Source organism: Rhinopithecus roxellana, chromosome 4 (assembly GCF_007565055.1).
Source record: "Rhinopithecus roxellana isolate Shanxi Qingling chromosome 4, ASM756505v1, whole genome shotgun sequence".
In the NCBI taxonomy this organism is placed as follows: domain Eukaryota; kingdom Metazoa; phylum Chordata; class Mammalia; order Primates; family Cercopithecidae; genus Rhinopithecus; species Rhinopithecus roxellana.
In genome coordinates, this window is record NC_044552.1 from 175,229,411 (window position 1) to 175,247,647 (window position 18,237).

Consider the following 18,237-nt stretch of genomic DNA (forward strand, 5'->3'; position numbering starts at 1 on the left):
CAAACTCTTCTCCATAGTGGTTGTAGTAATTTACATCCTCACCAACAGTGTGCAATGGTTCCCTTTTCTCCACATCTTTACCAGCATTTGTTATGACCTGTCTTTTAGATGTAAGCCATTCTAACTGGGCTGAGATGATATCTCATTGTAGCTGTGATTTGCATTTCTATGATGATCTTTGATGTTGAGCAAATTTTCATATGCCTGTTTGCCATCTCTCTGTCTTCTTTTGAGAAATATCTATTCAGATGTTTTGCCTATTTTTTGATCAGATTATTATATTTTGTCCTATAAATTTGTTTGATCTTTTTATATATTCTGGCTATCAATCCCTTGTCATATAGGCAGTTTGCAAATATTATCTCCCATTATGTGGGTTGTCATTTCACTATGTTGATTGTTTCCTTTGTTGTGCAGAAGCTTTTTAACTTGATGTGATCCCTCTTGTCTATTTTTACGTTAGTTGCCTATGCTTGTGGGGTGGGTTTTACTCAGGAAATTTTTGTCCAGATCAGTGTACTAGAGAGGTTCCCTAGGGTTTTCTTGTAAAAGTTTCATAGTCTAATGTCTTAGATTTAAGTCTTTAATTCATTTTGTTTGTTTGTTTGTTTGTTTGAGACGGAGTCACACTCTGTCACTCAGGCTGGAGTGCTGTGGCGTGATCTCGGTTCACTCCAACCTCTGCCTCCTGGGTTCAAGTGATTCTCTTACCTCAGCCTCCCAAATAGCTGAGACTACAGGCATGGACCACCATGCCCAGCTAATTTTTTGTATTTTTAGTAGAGATGGGGGATTCACCACGTTGGTCAGGCTAGTCTCAAACTCCTGACCTCAGGTGATCTACCTGCCTTGACCTCCCAAAAGTGCTAGGATTGTAGGCATGAGCCACCTTTAATTCATTTTGATTTGATTTTTGTATGTGGTGAAAGATAGGGATCTAGTTTCATTCTTCTGCATTTGCATATCCAGTTTTTCCAGCACCATTTATTGAAGAGACTGTCTTTTCACCTGTGTATGTTCTTGGTACCTTTGTCAAAAATGAATTCATTGTAGGTGTGTTGATTTATTTCTGAATTCTCTGTTCTGTTCTGTTGGTCTGTGTGTCTGTTTTTAGCTAGTACCATGCTGTTTTGGTTACTATAGCTCTGTAGAATAATTTGAAATCAGGTAATGTGATTCCTCCAATTTTTCTTTTTGCTCAGGGTAGCTGTGGCTGTTCTGGGTCTTTTGTGGTTCCATGTAAATTTTAGGATAGCTTTTTCTATTTCTCTGAAAAATGTCTTTGGTACTTTGATAGGGATTGCATAGAATCTTTAGATTGTTTGGGGTAGTATGGACATTTTAACAATATTGATTCTACCAATCCATGAACAAGGAATATCTTTCCATTTTTTGGTGTCCTCTTCAATTTATTTCATCAGCGTTTTACAATTTTCATTATAAAAATCTTTCACTGCTTTGGTTAACTTAATTCCTAGGTATTTAATTTTATTTGTGGTGGTTGTAATGGGATTACTTTTTTGGTTTCTTTTTCAGATTATTTGCTGTTGGCATGTAGAAATGCTACTGATTTTTCTATGTTGATTTTATATCCTGCAACTTTACTGAATTTATCAATTCTAATATGTTTTTTCAGTGGAATCTTTAGGTTTTTCCAAATATAAGATCGTATCATCTGCAAACAAGGAAAATTTGACTTCTTCCCTTCCAATTCAAATGCCCTTTATTTCTTTCTCTAATCTGATTGCTCTACTTAGGAATTCCAGTACTGTGTTGAATTACAGTGGTTAAAATGTGCATCCTTGTCATGTTCCAGATTTTAGAGGAAAGGCTTTCCATATTTTCCCATTCAGTATACTAGCTGTGTTTCTGTCATATATGGTTTTCATTATGTTGAAGTATGTTTCTTCTATACCCAGTTTTTTGAGGGTTTTAATCATGAAAGAATGTTGAATTTTATAATATCAGATGCTTTTTAAGCATCAATTGATATATTTTTTCTTTTTTTTAGATGGAGTCTTGCCCAGTCACCCAGGCTGGAGTGCAGTGGCACAATCTTGGCTCACTGTAAGCTCCGCCCCTGGGTTCATGCCATTCTCCTGCCTCAGCTCCCGAGTAGCTGGGACTACAGGTGTCCGCCACCACGCCTGGCTAGTTTTTGTATTTTTAGTAGAGATGGGGTTTCACCATGTTAGACAGGATGGTCTCGATTTCCTGACCTCGTGATCCGCCCGTCTCGGCCTCCCAAAGTTCTGGGTTTACAGGTGTGAGCCACCACGCCTGGCCGACATGTTCATATGTTTTTTGTCCTTCATTTTGTTGATGTGATGCATCACATTGATTGATTTGCATATATTGAATTCATTTTTGCATTCTAGGGATAAATCCTACCGGGTCATAATGAATGATCTTTTTAATGTATTATTGAATTTGGGTTGCTAATATTTTGTTGAGGACTTTTGCATCAATAGTCATCAGAGATACTGACCTGTAGTTTTCTTTTTTTGATGTGTCTTTGTCTGGTTTTGGTATCAGGATAATACTGGCCTCATGGAATAGAAGTATTCCCTCCTCTATTTTTCAGAATAGTTTGAGTAGGATTGATATTGGTTCTTCTTTAAATGTTTGATAGAATTCAGCAGTGAAGCCATCAGGTCCCAGGCTTTTTTTTTTACAGGGAGACTTTTTATTATGACTTTGTTCTTGTTACTTGTTATTGTTCCCACAAACTTACATTCTTATAATCTTACGTTCCCACCAACAGTGTACAATGGTTCCCTTTTCTCCACATCTGTTCAGACTTTGGATTTCTTTCTGGTTCAATCGTGGTAGGTTGTATATGTCTAAGAATTTGTCCATTTCTTCTAGATTTTCCAATTTATTGGTACATAGTTACTCATAGTAGCCTCTAATGATCCTTTGAATGTTGGCAGTATCAGCTGTAATGTCTCCTTTTTCATTTTTGACTTTGTTTATTTGGATCTTCTCTCTTTTTTTCTTAGTCTAGCTAAAGGTTTTCCAATTTTGTTTTAACTTTTCAAGAAACCAACTTTTTGTTTCAGTGATCTTTTTTATTGTTTTCCTCATTTCAAATTCATTTATTTCTGCTCTGATCTTTATTATTTCTTTTCTTCTACTAATTTGAGGTTTGGTATTGTCTTGCTTTTCTAATTCTTTAAGATGCAACATTCGGTTATTCATTTGAAGTTTTACTTCTTTGTTGATATAGGCACTTATATCTATAAACTTTCCTTTTAGTACTGCTTTTGCTGTATCCTATAGGTTTTGGTGTGTTGTGTTATCATTACCATTTGTTTCAAGAAATTTGTCAGTTTCCTTCTTAATTTCTTCATTGACCCACTGGTCTCCTGAATGCAGGAGCATGTTGTTTGATTTCCGTATATTTTCATATTTCCCAAAATTCGTCTTGTTATTGATTTCTAGTTTTCATTGTGATCAGAAAAGATGCTTGATATTATTTCAGTTTTTTAATGTTTTGAGACTTGTTTTATGACCTAACATATGATCTGTCCTTGAGAATGATCCATGTGCTGAAGAAAAGAGTGTGTATGAAATGTTCTGTAAATATCTGTTAGGTCTGTTTGGTCTATAGTGCAGATTAAGTCTGATGTTTATTGACTTTCTGTCTGGAAGACTTACCCAATGCTGAAAGTGCAGTGTTGAAGTCTCTAGCCATTACTGTACTGGGGCCTCTTTCTTTAGCTCTAATCATATTTGCTGTATATATCTGGGTGTTTTTATGTTGGATGCACATATATTTAAAATTGTTATATCCTCTTGTTGAATTACCCTCTTTATCATTATATAGTGACCTTCTTTGTCTCATCTTATAGTTTTTGTATTGAGATTCATTTTGACTGATGTAAGTATAGCTACTCCTGCTCTTTTTTTATTTCTGTTGGCATGGAATACTTTATTCCATCCCTTTATTTTCAGTCCATGTGTGTCTTTATAGAAGTGTGTTTCTTATAGGTAACAGATCAAGGGGTCTTATGTTTTTATCCATTCAGGCACTCTATGTTTTGTTTGGAGAGTTTAGTCCCTTTACATTTGATGTTATTATTGATAAGTAAGGATTTACTCCTGCCATTTTCTTGTTTTCTGGTTGTTTTGTGGTCTTCTCTTCTTTCTTTCCTACTTGTCTTCTTTTAGTGAAGGTGATATTCTCTGGTGACATGATTTAGTTTCTTGTTTTGTATTTTTTGTGCATGCATTATATGTATTGTGGTTTGAGGTTACCATGAAACTTGCAAATACTATAATATTATCCTTAATTATAAGCTGATAACAACACTTTTTGCGTAAACAAATAAAGAAGGAAAATGAAAACTAATAAAAACTCTAGGCCTTGACTTCATCCCCCTACTTTTTTTTTTGAGACGGAGTCTTGCTCCATTGCCCAGGCTAGAGTGCAGTGGTGTGATCTCAGTTCACTGCAAGCTCCGCCTCCCAGGTTCACGCCATTCTCCTGCCTCAGCTTCCTGAGTAACTGGAACTACAGGCATCCGCCACCACGCCCGGCTAATTTTTTGTTATTTTTAGTAGAGATGGGGTTTCACCATGTTAACCAGGATGGTCTTGATCTCCTGACCTCATGATCTGCCCACCTCAGCCTCCCAAAGTGCTGGGATTATAGGCATGAGCCACCGTGCCTTGCCCATCCCCCACTTTTTAACTTTTTGTTTCTATTTATATCTTATTGTATTGTCTATGTCTTGAAAAGTTGTTGTAGTTATTATTTTTGACTGGTTCATAGTTTAGTCTTTCTGCTTAGAATAAGGTAATTTACATACCACAGTTACAATAATATAGTACTCTGTGTTTTTCTGTATACTTTCAGTGAGTTTTATACCTTCAGGTGATTACTTATTACTTATTAACTTCCTTTTCTTTCTGATTGAAGCACTCCGTTAGCATTTCTTGTAAGATAGGTCTAGTGTTGATGAAATCCTTCAGCTTTTGTTTGTTTGGGAAAGTCTTTATTTCTCCTTCATGTTTGAAGGATATTTTTGTCAGATTTGTTATTCTAGTGTAAAAGTTTTTTTTTTCTTTCAGCACTTTAAATATGTTATGCCACTTTCTCCTGGCCTGTAACATTTCCACTGAAAAGTCTGCTACCAGATATATTGGAAGTCCATTGTATGTTGTTTCTTTTCTCTTGCTGCTTTTAGGATCCTTTCTTCATCCTTGACCTTTGGGAATGTATTTATTAGATACCTTGTGATAATCTTCTTTGGGTTAAATCTGCTTGGTGTTCTGTAACCTTCTATAACCTTCTTATAATTGGATATTAATATTTTTCTGTAGGTTTGGGAAGTTCTCTGTTATCCCTTTGAATAAACTTTCTACCCTTCTGTTTCTCTGTCTTCTCTCTAAAGCCAACAACTCTTGGATTTGCCCTGTTGAATCTATTTGCTAGATCCTGTAGGCATGCTTCATTGTTTTTTATTCTTTTTTCTTTTGTTTCCTCTGACTGCGTATTTTCAAACAGCCTGTCTTCAGGTTCACTAATTCTTTCTTCTGCTTCATCAGTTCTGCTTTTGAGACTCAGATGCTTTCTTCATTATGCCAGTTGCATTTTTCAGCTCCAGAACATCTGCTTGATTCTTTTTAATTATTTCATTCTCTTTGTTAAATTTATCTGATAGAATTCTGAATTCCTTCTCTGTGTTCTCTTGAATTTATTTGGGTTTCCTCAAAACAGCTATTTTGAATTCTCTGTCCGAAAGGTGATATATCTCTGTTTCTTCAGGATTGGTCCTTGGTGGCTTATTTAGTTCATTTGGTGAGGTCCTTTTTTCCTACAACTATCAGCAATGTCTTGATAGTTGTAGATGTTTGTCTGTGTCTGGGCATTAAACAGTTAAGTATTCATTGTAGTAGTCACTGTCTGCACTTGTTTGTACCCATCCTTCTCAGGATAACTTTGCAGATAGGACTTGGGTGTTGTGATATTAGCCGTGTCTGCTTTAGGGGGCACCCCAAGCCCAGTAATGCTGTGGTTCTTGCAGACCTGCGGTTCTTGCAGTACCACAAGGTACTGCCTTAATGATCCTGAGCTCTTTAGTTAGCAGGTGATTAATCCTGCCAGGACTGGGTGCTTCCCTTCAAGGCAGCATGTTCCCTTCTGGCCCAGAGTGTGTCTAGCAATGTCATCCAGAAGCTAGAGCCTTAAAAGAGCATCTCATGACTCCTATTAGTGCTGTATCCTGTTTGGCTGAGCTGGTATCCAAGATGCAAGACAAAGTCTTCCCCACTTTTCCCTCTCCTCTCCTCAAGTAGAAGGAAGGGATCTATTTTGGAACCACAAGCTGTGCAGCCTGTGGTTAGAAGAGGGGGGATGACAGCATTCCGGTAGCTGGTAGCCGCCCTGGCTGGTGTCTTGATAGGTCGTGCCCCCAAATCTACTATCTCTGCACCCAGTTCAGCACTAGGACTCCTGTAAAAGTTGTAGTCTTTGTAGCCTAGACTGCCTTTCAACTTCATTAGGGCCCTCAGGGTACTTTAGCCCACAGTGGCAAGGTTTGAGGGAACTCAAGTTCCAACCTCTGGGAGTAGTGATTCCCCTCCAGCTAGGGCTAATATAAACACTCCCTCTGTGGGAGGGCATCAGCTGAATTTGGTCCAGTTTTCCCTTCTGCTCTAACAGTACAGCACTGAGCTCAAAGCCTTACAATAGCTGTGCTGTCCCTCCCTTAGTGCCTAGAGATGCTCTTCCTACCTGGCCACTGCTGCGGGGTAGGGAGGAGAGGTGGCAGGTTGCATGGCGGTTCAAGACTGTTTCTCTTTACCTCTTCAGTACCTCTTTCAGTGACATGATATTAAAACCAGGTATTGTGAGTGTGCACCTGATTTTTAGTTCTTATGATGTGCTCTTCTTGTGTAGATAGTTGTTAATTGGTGTCCTTGTGAAGGGTGGGGTGGGCGGGAGGCACATCTTGCTGCACCTTCTCAGTGCCATCTTTATTCACTCTCCAACAAATTTTTACCTTGAGTAGAACACAGATTTTTTGAAAAGGCTGACTGATTATTTGATTGTATCTTTCATATAGATACCAACTAGTTTAAGACAGAATATATGAATATAGTTTTGGAAAGTATAGATAATGTTCGCTCTCGTATGCTTAATATCTGGAGAGACGGCCAAGTAAAGCTGTTCTTCAATATACAGGTATTACGAAGTACAAAAGAGAATCACAAGTAACGTACATTGTTTTAGTTGTTAAAAAAAATAATATATAGGTATGTTAACATTAAACACAAACATAAATGGGATACATTTCATGTGTTTTAACTCCTTCTGGGGATAGTTCCACATAGTATTAATCTCTTCATTCCCATTTAAGGTATTTAAACATTGTCTTGTATTGAATTTCCACAGCTGTTATCCCTGTTTGTATAAGTATCTTAAATCATTATATGAATAATAACTATTAGGGGAAACAGTCTCTGGAATACCCTTTTTCAAATGTTGTGGGGTTTTTTGTGTATTTTTTCACATTTTAAGTGGTTTTTCTTCTTTCCTTATTTTAACCTTATCTTCTTTATGTGTATTGAAATACTGAGCATGTCTGCTGTCTGAAAAAGAGTTTTATGAATCTCAAAATGAACATGTCACATATGTGAAAGTGCTGTCAGTATTTTCCTAAGTAAACACATTATGACTCTATATTAAACACAGAGTTTTTATTTTAGAATGGCACAGTAAAAGTAATAGGGCCATTCTAAGAGTTCTTGTTGTCACCATGCAGTATTTCTGACAAAAGCTGCTCTAACTGTAATGCATTTTTGGCCCCATTAAGACATTCATCCCAAGCTAATGCTGCTGTTCTAAAATAAAACAAAACCTGAATAAGTCAGGTAAAAATTGGATTTTTAAAAGCATTACTTTGTCCGTATTTGTCTTCCAGTCTTTCTAAAATTTCTAAGAAATTGAATGACTTTCCACTTCATTTTAACTGTACACATCTGGCATCTGTTAGAGAACCTAAGTGCTAACCTACACTAGAAAGATGCCTTCTCATTCTGCTTTTTTCACTCATTTAACATACATTTACTGAACTCACTGGTTTTCAAGGTTATTAATGATGCTTCTTATCACACAGCATTCTCAAAATACTAGCATCAAAATAATTTTTAAATGGTTGTTCTAGATGAAATACTGGGTTCGGAATTTCATAATGGGTTTTTAAATATCACTGCAAGGGTGATAGATTTATTATGCATTTGAAATTCCAAAATACACAAACATTGGTAGGCACTGACATTTTAAGGGGAAAAAAATGTGCGATAAACCTTATTAGAGACATTTCTCCTGATTAAATTATTTTTTTCCTCTCTGAGCAAAATAGAACAATGGCTCCAGCTCACAAAATATCAGTGCTTGGTTGGAGCTTAATTGAAACTCATAATTATTTTTTCTTGTGTACCAAGAGTACTAAGATGAATGACCCAGCCTCTGCCATCAAAGAGCTCAGAGCCTTGTAGGAAAAACCTACAAATGGCAAAACTCTAAGTCAGTAGGGAATTACAGGCCAAAGAAGATAGAGCAGTGCTGGGTACCTTCCCAAAGGCCAGGAGGGTCTGCAAAGATTTTCTGGGGGAAGTGCCTCTGCCAGGTGCTGGTGACACCAAAAAGGGTGAGACTGTTTAGGATGTCCGAGTCCAGTGAGAGAAGCCAGCTTGTACACAAATACAACTCAAAGTGGCAGGTGCACAGTACTATGTGTGAACACTGAGAGGGCCTATTTCTGCCCAAAGAGCAGAAGGAGAGGGTGAAACACAGAATAGAAGTTCAACAAACCTTTAATCTTTTCTCTCACTTGGGGCTTCGCTAGGACACCCCGTGTCCTTCTGACTCTGGGAATCAGACTTCCCCTACACACCAATCACAATGCCTAGTAGATCAGACCTTCAGGGTCACAACTCAGTGTGGCCTGAGCCAGTGCTTCTCAGGTCTCAGTGCCTATATTACTCACCTGACCTGTAACTCTGTATTGGTTGATACTGTTAACATGCAGATTCAGACACAGGAAGCCTCAGGTGGGGCTTGAGATCCTCATTCCTAACAACCTCCTGGTGGAATGCTGGAATGCCGCCTGCTGGTCCAGGAACTAACTACATTTTGAATAGCAAAGACCCAAATTTTGACTTATGTTAACGTTGTTATTTGGTAATTAACAAATAAATCTATCACCCTTGAATTGCTATTTAAAAACCCATTATGAAATTCTGAAGAAATATCACCAGCTGTTTGTTGTAAATATGAAAACAGAAATTGGTCCAGGAGTAATAGTAACATTAGAAACAATTGTTATAATTGGGATTACAAATTATCGAGTGCTTTTCACTTGGCTCCTTGTTACAGTTGGTAGTAAAAACTAGTAATAAATAGGGTTTCTTTGATTCTTTACAATTACTGAATGAAGCAAGTATCATTTTCCTATTTTGCAAACAAAGGCAGAGGTTAAGTAACTAATTCAATGCCACACAGCCAGTACAAGGCAGAACTTTGTGATTCAATTCCAGATCTCTCTTACTCCAGAGCCAATACCCCCTAAAGGGCATAGCCAAAAGAAGCAAATAGAAAGTTGATAGAAGTGCAGAATAATAAGAGTGAAAAATGTGATGGCCTGTAGCGTAGAAATGGCTTAACCTTCTGGGGACAAAAACTGCAGCTACACAAGTGCCCATGTCAAAGAGCTCTGTCGAGTGATGCTTTTAAATGCAACCAATAGATACACATGAGCCAAAACAAGGAGGCAGCTGGTGCTAATCTGATTCAGTACTTTAATAGGGGAAAGCACCAGAGCAACTATTTTATAGTATATAACTACGTATATGTAAATATCATGAACATGAAGAGAGAACTCCATCAAGTGACATTTCAGCGAAGATTATATATCAAGTAGGAAAAGAAATTACATGGATATATGCATTGATGGAGCCAGATTCTGAGCACCCAAAGTATGGACCAGAACCATATTCTTAGCAATTATTCGCTCTGAATGCACAAAGAATTTATTTCTTGAATTTCTGATCATTTTAATATAATCATAAAAATGACGATTTAAAAAAATATGCACTAACCAGTATACCATTCTAGGAGTAGTAGTATTACTCCAGGACAACTCTTTTCAGATAAATGGGTCATGAGTTAAGAGGTGGCATTGAAAGATTGCTCAGTTGCATAGATATATGCTGGCTTAGCTGAAGCAGGGTACCTATCAGAAATTTTAAATTGAGAAGTGAGTTGCTTTTCCTCACAGGGAAAATTTGTCACAACTAAGAATAACTATCTGTACTTGGTGAATGGCTTCCTTGTCCACCCCAGTGCTAAAGTGGGCTTCACAAATTTGGCTTATTTAGCAGATAAGTTCGTGGGACCGACACTGAATCAACAACAGCATGGTAAAACTGGATGCTTTCAACAACCATGACAAGACAGCAGCAATTATAATGAAGTTTGATTGTTGGATAATGAGTTGATTGTGGGTACTATGAGTCACTTGAGGCTCAGTTCATTTACATGTGATAAAAAGCACAGTGTCAATGGTGAAATAATAAACCAAACCATTAGTCCTTCTTCCTCACTGACTAAGCCTTTGTGTAGAACTCTGAGATAGGAAGATCCCAGACAATGAATACAAAAACTTTACATCCCACCATATAAGTGAAATTATCTCTCAGCAGGAAGATAATGACGAAAACCTTCAACATCTGTAGCACTAAAACATTGAACCACACTAACTTTTGGCAACATTATGAACAACTCTCCTCAGTGTTACCTTGAAAGAGCTACCACATACTGAGCACTTACTATAATTGCAAAGATTTGTTCCAAGTGTTTACGTGTCAGATTCATTCAGCTCTTGTAGCAGAATGGATGTACTTATGTTTTCTATTATTATCAATTATTATCTGTCAATGAGGAAACAAGGATAAGAATAGGTAAAGTCAGGGTCCCCAACCCCTGGGCCATGGACAGGTATTGGTCTGTGGCCTGTTAGGACCTGGGATACATAGCAGGAAGTGAGCAGCAGGCCAGCAAGCATTACTACCTGAGCTCTGCCTCCCCACAAATCAGCAGTGGCTTTGGATTCCCATAGGAGCACGAATCCTATTGTGAACTGCACATGCGAGAGATCTAGATTGCATATTCGTTATGAGAATCTAATGCCTGATGATCTGTCATTGTGTCCCAACGCCCCCAGATGGGAATGTCTAGTTGCAGTAAAACAACCTCAAAGCTCCCACAGACTCTACATTATGGTGAGTTGCATAATTATTTCATTACATATTATAATGTAATAATAATAGAAATAAAGTGCACTATAAATGTAAGGTGCTTGAATCATCCCAAAACCATCCCCCACCCCCATCCATGGAAAAATTGTCTTCCATGAAACCAGTCCCTGGTGCCAAAAAAGTTGGGGACCGCTGGCTTCAGTAACTAACCAAAGGTCATCCAGTTGATAACAGAGGCAAGATTTGTACAGAGGCAGCCTGACTCTAGAGCTTGTTTACTCATCATGTTGTAATACAGCTTGGGAGTGGTGATACAGGAGACAGCCCTGTTTATATTTGTAAGTTTAAATCCTAAAAATTTGGTGACTTCAAGAGTGAGATGAGAACTAATTCTGATGTGTAGACTCATTTCTTTTCCAATTCAGAATTGGAAAATTCTAATTTTCCAAAATTGATCTTACTTCAATGGCATCTTGACCATTAAGAAAGATGGAGGAGCATTTTTTTTCTTCCAAAGTTAATAATATGAAACTTTTATTTTTATATTTATGTATAATATATATCAAAATCCCAGATGTTACATGGATTTTAAAATAAGATAACATATAAGTGTTTACATTGCAGTAGGTCATTCAGACTTCAATTTTTCCCTTCCTCTGTGAGGGATACTTTGGGAAAGGGTAAGGAGCACCATTCAGGCTTGACACTGTGCTTTAGGGCTATAAGATTTATATGTGAAACTTGCAAATCTCTGCCTTGGGAAAATAGATGTTTTTAGTAATCAGAGAAATCTGTCATATTCATCATCTTCAATAATTAATATTTATTTTGCATCTACAATAGAGAACACTGAGATTCCAGGAAAACACACACACACACACACACACACACACACACACACACACACACAGCCCTTCCTCGTAAGAGTTTTTCAATCCTGTTGGAAAACAATATCTAAACAAAAGGGTGAAGAATAATATTAGTCAATGCTCAAGGATTGACAGTATAATCTATAAGAATGTACAGATTGATAGAAATAGAGATTCATCATCTCAGTCCCAGCTGTATTTTGAAGAGAGCAGTTAGGTTAGGCAGCTTATTTCGGGAATAGTAACCGCAGAACCAAGAGAGATTTTCTATCTAATCATCTGTGTAAACTTGAGGCCCCTTTAAATCAACCTCTTTCAAGGGCTTGTTCACCAGTAACTGAAATACTCAAGAATGCTTGGCTTGAGGCTCATCTTACAGGTGAATTAAGATCTTATCTGAGTATCAGTGAGACTTTCCATATATGGAATCAAGAGTCTTTCTGTTGCTTCTATTTGTCAATCCATGTTCTAACATTTGGGATCTTACAAGTGAATGCATATCCTCTTATTCTCTCCTACATGGCATCACCTCAGTAATTAGAAAATTATGATTCTGATTATCTTTCTCTTCTTTAGAGGAAACAACTTTGTTCTAAAAGTAGTGTTCTTGTAAGACATTCATGAGTTCTTGTTAACTCTCCTCCTTTTAGTCTTCTGAACATATTTCAATTTATTTCTTAAATTGTAGTGAGCAGAATTGAACATATCTGTTTAACCAGCCCAGAGAATATCTATTACATCTTGTTTTAGAAAACATTTCTGTTAATGCATTCTAAATTCCCATTGACTATTTTAACATCACACTGTTGGTTAGTGCTGAATTTACTGTCCCGAATTTTTCATATGCTCCTGTTAAACCATGTTTCTCCCATCCTAGCCTTAACAGTGTTTTTAGACCTAAGTTTGTATCCTTAAATTTATCCTTTTTACATGGTATTTTGTTTTATTTGGCTCATTGTTCAACCTTGTGAGATGGTTTTGATCATTGCACCTGACCCTGGGGAAGGGAAAGAAGTAACAGAGTAAAACTGTGGACAGCGAGAAGTTAGAGCAGAATTTCCCCTCATTTCTTGGAAGATATAACTAATGCACGACAATGAAAAACCTTATGTGATTAGTACACCTGATTTATGTGAGTTCCTTACTAATAAATTTGCCTAAGCTTTGAAAGGAAAACCATTATGCTGAGTCCATTAGTATTTATTCCATACCAGCTTTCCCAGCACCTCACCATAAGGACTAGATGAAGTGTTTTTACAGGTGTCTGATAGGATGCCAGCTGTAAAACACTTTCCATCCTTGCTCAGCTCAAAAAAAATCTGAAGTCCCAGTTTTGTGCACAGGTGCATCCTTCTTTGCAAAGGAGAGACCAGCTTCTCCTGCCTTGTTCTCCTCCACCATGTGAAATCAAATGAGTTTTTGACACTCTTCCTCCATAGGGAGGTAGGGAGGAGGAAAAAAAAATTGACCTCGACATATTAAAAAATATTTGAGAGTGTCAGTCCATAGTTATGCTTCATTTTACATAACTTTTCATTTTTTTAACTTCTAACATTAAGAAAATGTGGTTGGCTTAAAAAATTAAAATTGGTGACCTGAAGGAAAAAAAAAATAACAGACAGATTTTTTCCCTTCTGTATTTACTGATAAACCCACACCAATTCCCTGAGCACCCCAGTTTGCAGTGGTGCACGGGAAGTAGAAGCAAATAGGGGTTCCAGGATGTGATCACCTGAGGGCATGCAGCGATTTTCCATGCTTACTTTACCACGGACAGGGATTTGGGAAGGAGCTTCCTACGCACTGTCACTAAGCAGCTCTCTGAGATAGTGCGTCTTCCGCCTGCTCTGTGTGTCTAATTATTCAGACGCCTCAGCTAGGTAGCAAAATATACCTCATTGCTTGCTGGGCGGTCCAGAAGTTTAGACTGGAAATACAGATAAGATGCTGAACTGCTGGTATTCAGGGACTTAGAGAAATCAGTCAGAAAAACAGGAGTGATTTGTTCCAAATGGTATGGGAACTACACAAAGGAAATCAGTGAGTAGGAATTTGTTTCCCGAAGGAAGAGCATTATGGGACAGCATACACAATCACTTCAGAAGAGCACAAATAAAGCGTTTGCCTGTGATGTTTCTTTTTAAGCCAGCCGAAAGACATAGAAGAGAGTGAAAGTCTTGCAAATCGTTCTATTTATTTACTTACTTAGTTCTTTTTTTTTTTTTTTGAGACGAAGTTTTGCACCGTTGCCCAGGCTGGAGTGCAGTGCTGCGATCTCAGCTCACTGTGACCTCCACCTTCTGGGTTCAAGTGATTCCCCTGCCTCAGCCTCCCAAGGAGCTGGGATTACAGGCTCCTGCCACCATGCCTGCCAACTTTTTGTATTTTTAGTAGAGACGGGGTTTCACCATGTGTGGTCAGGCTGGTCTTGAATTCCTGACCTCAAGTGATCTGCTCACCTCAGCCTTCCAAAGTACGGGGATTTCAGGGGTGAGCCACTATGCCCGGCCTTGCTCTTGCAAATCTAACAAATAATATTTGAACCCCTCTACAGTGATTGCAAACCACAACAGCCTCAGAGATTTCATGAATAAATGGATATCCAAGATGGCATGTACTTCCGATTGTTTCAAAAGTGAGTATTTAACAGTGAGAAAATGAAGTTATTCAATTCTCAAGAAAGTTTTTGAGTCTTTCTGCAATTTTTCAGGAGATAGACAAGAAATTCCTGCCTGGTATAAAGCTATATATATATATATATAATGTGTGTGTATGTGTGTGAAAAAGAAAAGAAAATAGAGATAAGTATAAAAGATAATAAAATAAATACTCCCATACCCAAAACCCTATTTCTTTTTTCTTTTTTTTTTCTTTTTCTTTTTTTTTTTTTGAGACAGGCTTTTGCTTTGTCACCCAGGCTAGAGTACGTGGTGCGATCCTAGGTCATGGCAGCTTCGAACACCTGGGTTCAAGCAATCCTCCTACCTCAGCTTCCCAAGGAGCAAGTAACTGGGACTACATATGTATGCCACCATGCCTGGCTACATTTTTTATTTTCTGTAAAGATGGAGTCTCACTGTGTTACCAGGCTGGTCTCAAACTCTTGGCCCAAGTGATCCTCCCAAAGGTCTGGAATTACAGATATGAGCCACTGTGCTCTGCCTCAATACCAACATGTAACTATAAATATTTTGCTTTTTCTTCAGATCTTTTTTAAAGAAATGATTCAAGTTGAAATTCTTTCTTTTCTAATCACACCCTGATCGTCATCCTCCCAAACACCCAGTAATGGATCCAGTCCATGCTCTGTAACTACATATGTTATATATATTGTCCAGAAAAGATAGGTATTGTTGTTTTGTATGCTTATGAAAATTATATTGATACTGTATTTAATATTTTGCAGCATTTGTTATTCAACATTGTTTTATGATTGCCTCAGGTTGATTCATGTAGATCTAAGTTACTCATTTTAAGAGCTGTTTTGTATATTAACATATAACTATATCACCATTTTAAAATTCATTCCTGGAAAAATGAGAATATTGGTTGTGTCTTAGCTCAGGCTGCGATAACAAAATGCCATAAACTGGATAACTTAACAACAGAAATTTATTTCTCACGGCATTTCTCTGAACATTGAAAGTCTGAGATCAAGGTGCCAGTATGGTTGGGTTCTGGTGCGAGCCCACTTTTAGGTTGCAGACTACTGACATCTCATTTTATCCTCACAGGGTGGAAAGACAGCAGGAGAGTTATCAGGGGGTCCCTTTTTTAAGGGTACTAATCTCATTCATGAGGCCTCCACTGTCACTGTCTCATGACCGTGTCCATAGGCTCTGCCTCCTAATATCACCGTGGAGATTGGATTTCAACATACGCGTTTGAGGAGGACACACACATTCAGCATTTAACATTCTGCTCCTGGCTCTCCACAGTTCATGTCTTCACATGAAGAATACATTATTTCCATCCCAGTAGCCTCAAAAGTCTTAACTTGTTCTAGCATTGGTTCTCAAGTCTGAAGTCCAAAGTCTTATCTAACTATCATATAAATCAGATATGAGTGATTCTCAAGATGTCATTCATTCAGAGACAGAACTCCTCTCCAGCTATGAACATGTAAAACCAAATATTAACTTGGTGCCAAAGTAATTGTGATTTTTGCCACTTTTAATGGCAAAAAACACAATTACTTTTGCACCAACCTAATAAGTTGTGTACCTCCGAACTACAGTAGTGGGACAGATGTAGAATAGATATTCCCATTTCAGAAGCAAAGGAATAGGAAACAAGAAAAGAGTGACAGCTTTTAAGTAAGTCCAAAACCTAGGAAGTCAAACTCCATATCTCAGGGCTGGAGAATAATCCTCTTGTGCTTGATGCCGTGCACCAGGCCCACTGCGGCAGAGGTCCCATTTTCCAGACCCAGTAGACTTGAGATATTGCTGTGCACCTCTGCCAAATTTGGGTCTCAATCCCAGGGTTCTGCTGGGCAGGCACCAAACCTCCACAGCTCCTCCCAGTCCTACCCCCACGCCTTTGACTGGAGGTAATCTAACTTGTTGAAAATGAGGCAATTCTTCCTCCACCCTTTGCAACATGGGATGAAGCCCTGATGATCTCTGAATCACTTTTTTGTGGTCATTCTTCCCTTGTCTTGAAGAATAGATCATGTTTGCAGCTGAAAAGTTTTATGGTCTTCCCTGTAAAATCCAAAAAGTCTGACAACATTTCTTCATTCCTTCCCATATCCTTCCCATTCAGTTCAAACTGGCAGTTTTCCTGCTGAGGTAGCTAATTCAGTCCATGCTTCACACCATACTAATCTCCTTATCAAATGGTGGTTTGGTAATACTCTTAGTGTTCTCTTTTAAACATGCTTTCTCATTTTGTGCAATATGGATTGGCTGAGAATTTTCCAAGCTCATAAATTCTAGTTTCTTGTTGTTTGATAAGTCCCTCTTCATATCATTTCTCTCTTCTCCATTTTACTAAACAGTCAGGAGGAACAAAGCCACGCCTTCAATACTTTGCTTAGAAATATCCTCAGCTAAATATCCGACTTCATTGCTCATGAGTCCCAACTTCCACAAAACACTAATAATACGAACAAAATTCAGCCAAGTTGTTTGCTGCTTAATAACGAGAATTGCCTGTTCTCCATTGCACAAGATGGAGAAAAGGACAGTGAAATTTACAGTGTTAATGAGGATAATAACATGCTTTTACTGCAGTCTGAGAATTCATCAAAATGGCCTTCACTATCCATGTTTCTACTAACACTCTGTCCATGATTACATATGTATTTTCTTTAAGAGGATGAAAGCTTTCTCTACAGCTCTTCTCTTTCCTTTCTGAGCCCTAACCAAATCACCTTTAAAAGTCCCTTCATGACAATCTTGGCTTCTTCTAGATGTACTTCACAACTCTTGGTTAGTTCCGAAGCTGCTTTCACATTTTTAGGTATTTGTTATAGCAGCACCCCACTTCTTAGTACCAATTTCTATCTTAGTTTGGGCTGCTATAACAAAATACCATATATAGGTGGCTTATCAATAAGAGATATTTATTTCTCACAGTTCTGGAGGCTGGAAAGTTCAAGATCAAGTTGATGGCCTATTTGGTGTCTGATGAGGGCCTGCTTGCTGGTTGCAGATGACTATCTTCTTTCCATGTCCTCACATGGAGAGAAGAAGAACCAGCTCTCTGGCCTCTTCCTATAAGAGTACTAATCCCATTCGTAAGGGCTCTGCTCTTGTGACCTAATTACCTCTGAAAGGCCCTACTGCCAAATATCATTACATTTGGGATTACATTTCAGCATATGAATTTGAGGGGGACATAAACATTCAGTCCATAACAGATTGTTTCCAATTTAAGGTATTAAATATACTGTAATTAGTGTCTTCATATACAGGTTTGAGTTTCTCCAGTGTATAAATATAAAAATGGAATTTGTCATAGGTGATGTGTATCGTGAACTACATGTAGTCAATATTGTTCTTCAAAGTGATTTCTCAATGTATATTCCTACCATTAATGTGAGGAGTTTTTAATTTACCCAAATACTCTTCCAAAATTGATATTGTGTGACTTT

At 37.9% G+C, this 18,237-nt stretch overlaps 1 protein-coding gene across 2 annotated transcripts in view; it reads left to right on the forward strand.

Moving 5' to 3' along the window:
• RGS17 (regulator of G protein signaling 17) overlaps positions 1 to 18,237 on the forward strand; it is a 119,727-nt gene that overhangs the window by 61,807 nt on the left and 39,683 nt on the right. The window contains exon 1 of one of the 2 annotated variants that reach the window (XM_030929073.1): positions 14,701 to 14,772. The exons of the other annotated variant lie outside the window; for it this stretch is intronic. The gene's annotated coding sequence lies outside the window, so the exon portion shown is untranslated. Of the gene's footprint in view, positions 1 to 14,700; positions 14,773 to 18,237 lie in introns of those variants that run through there. 2 annotated transcript variants of the gene reach the window in all.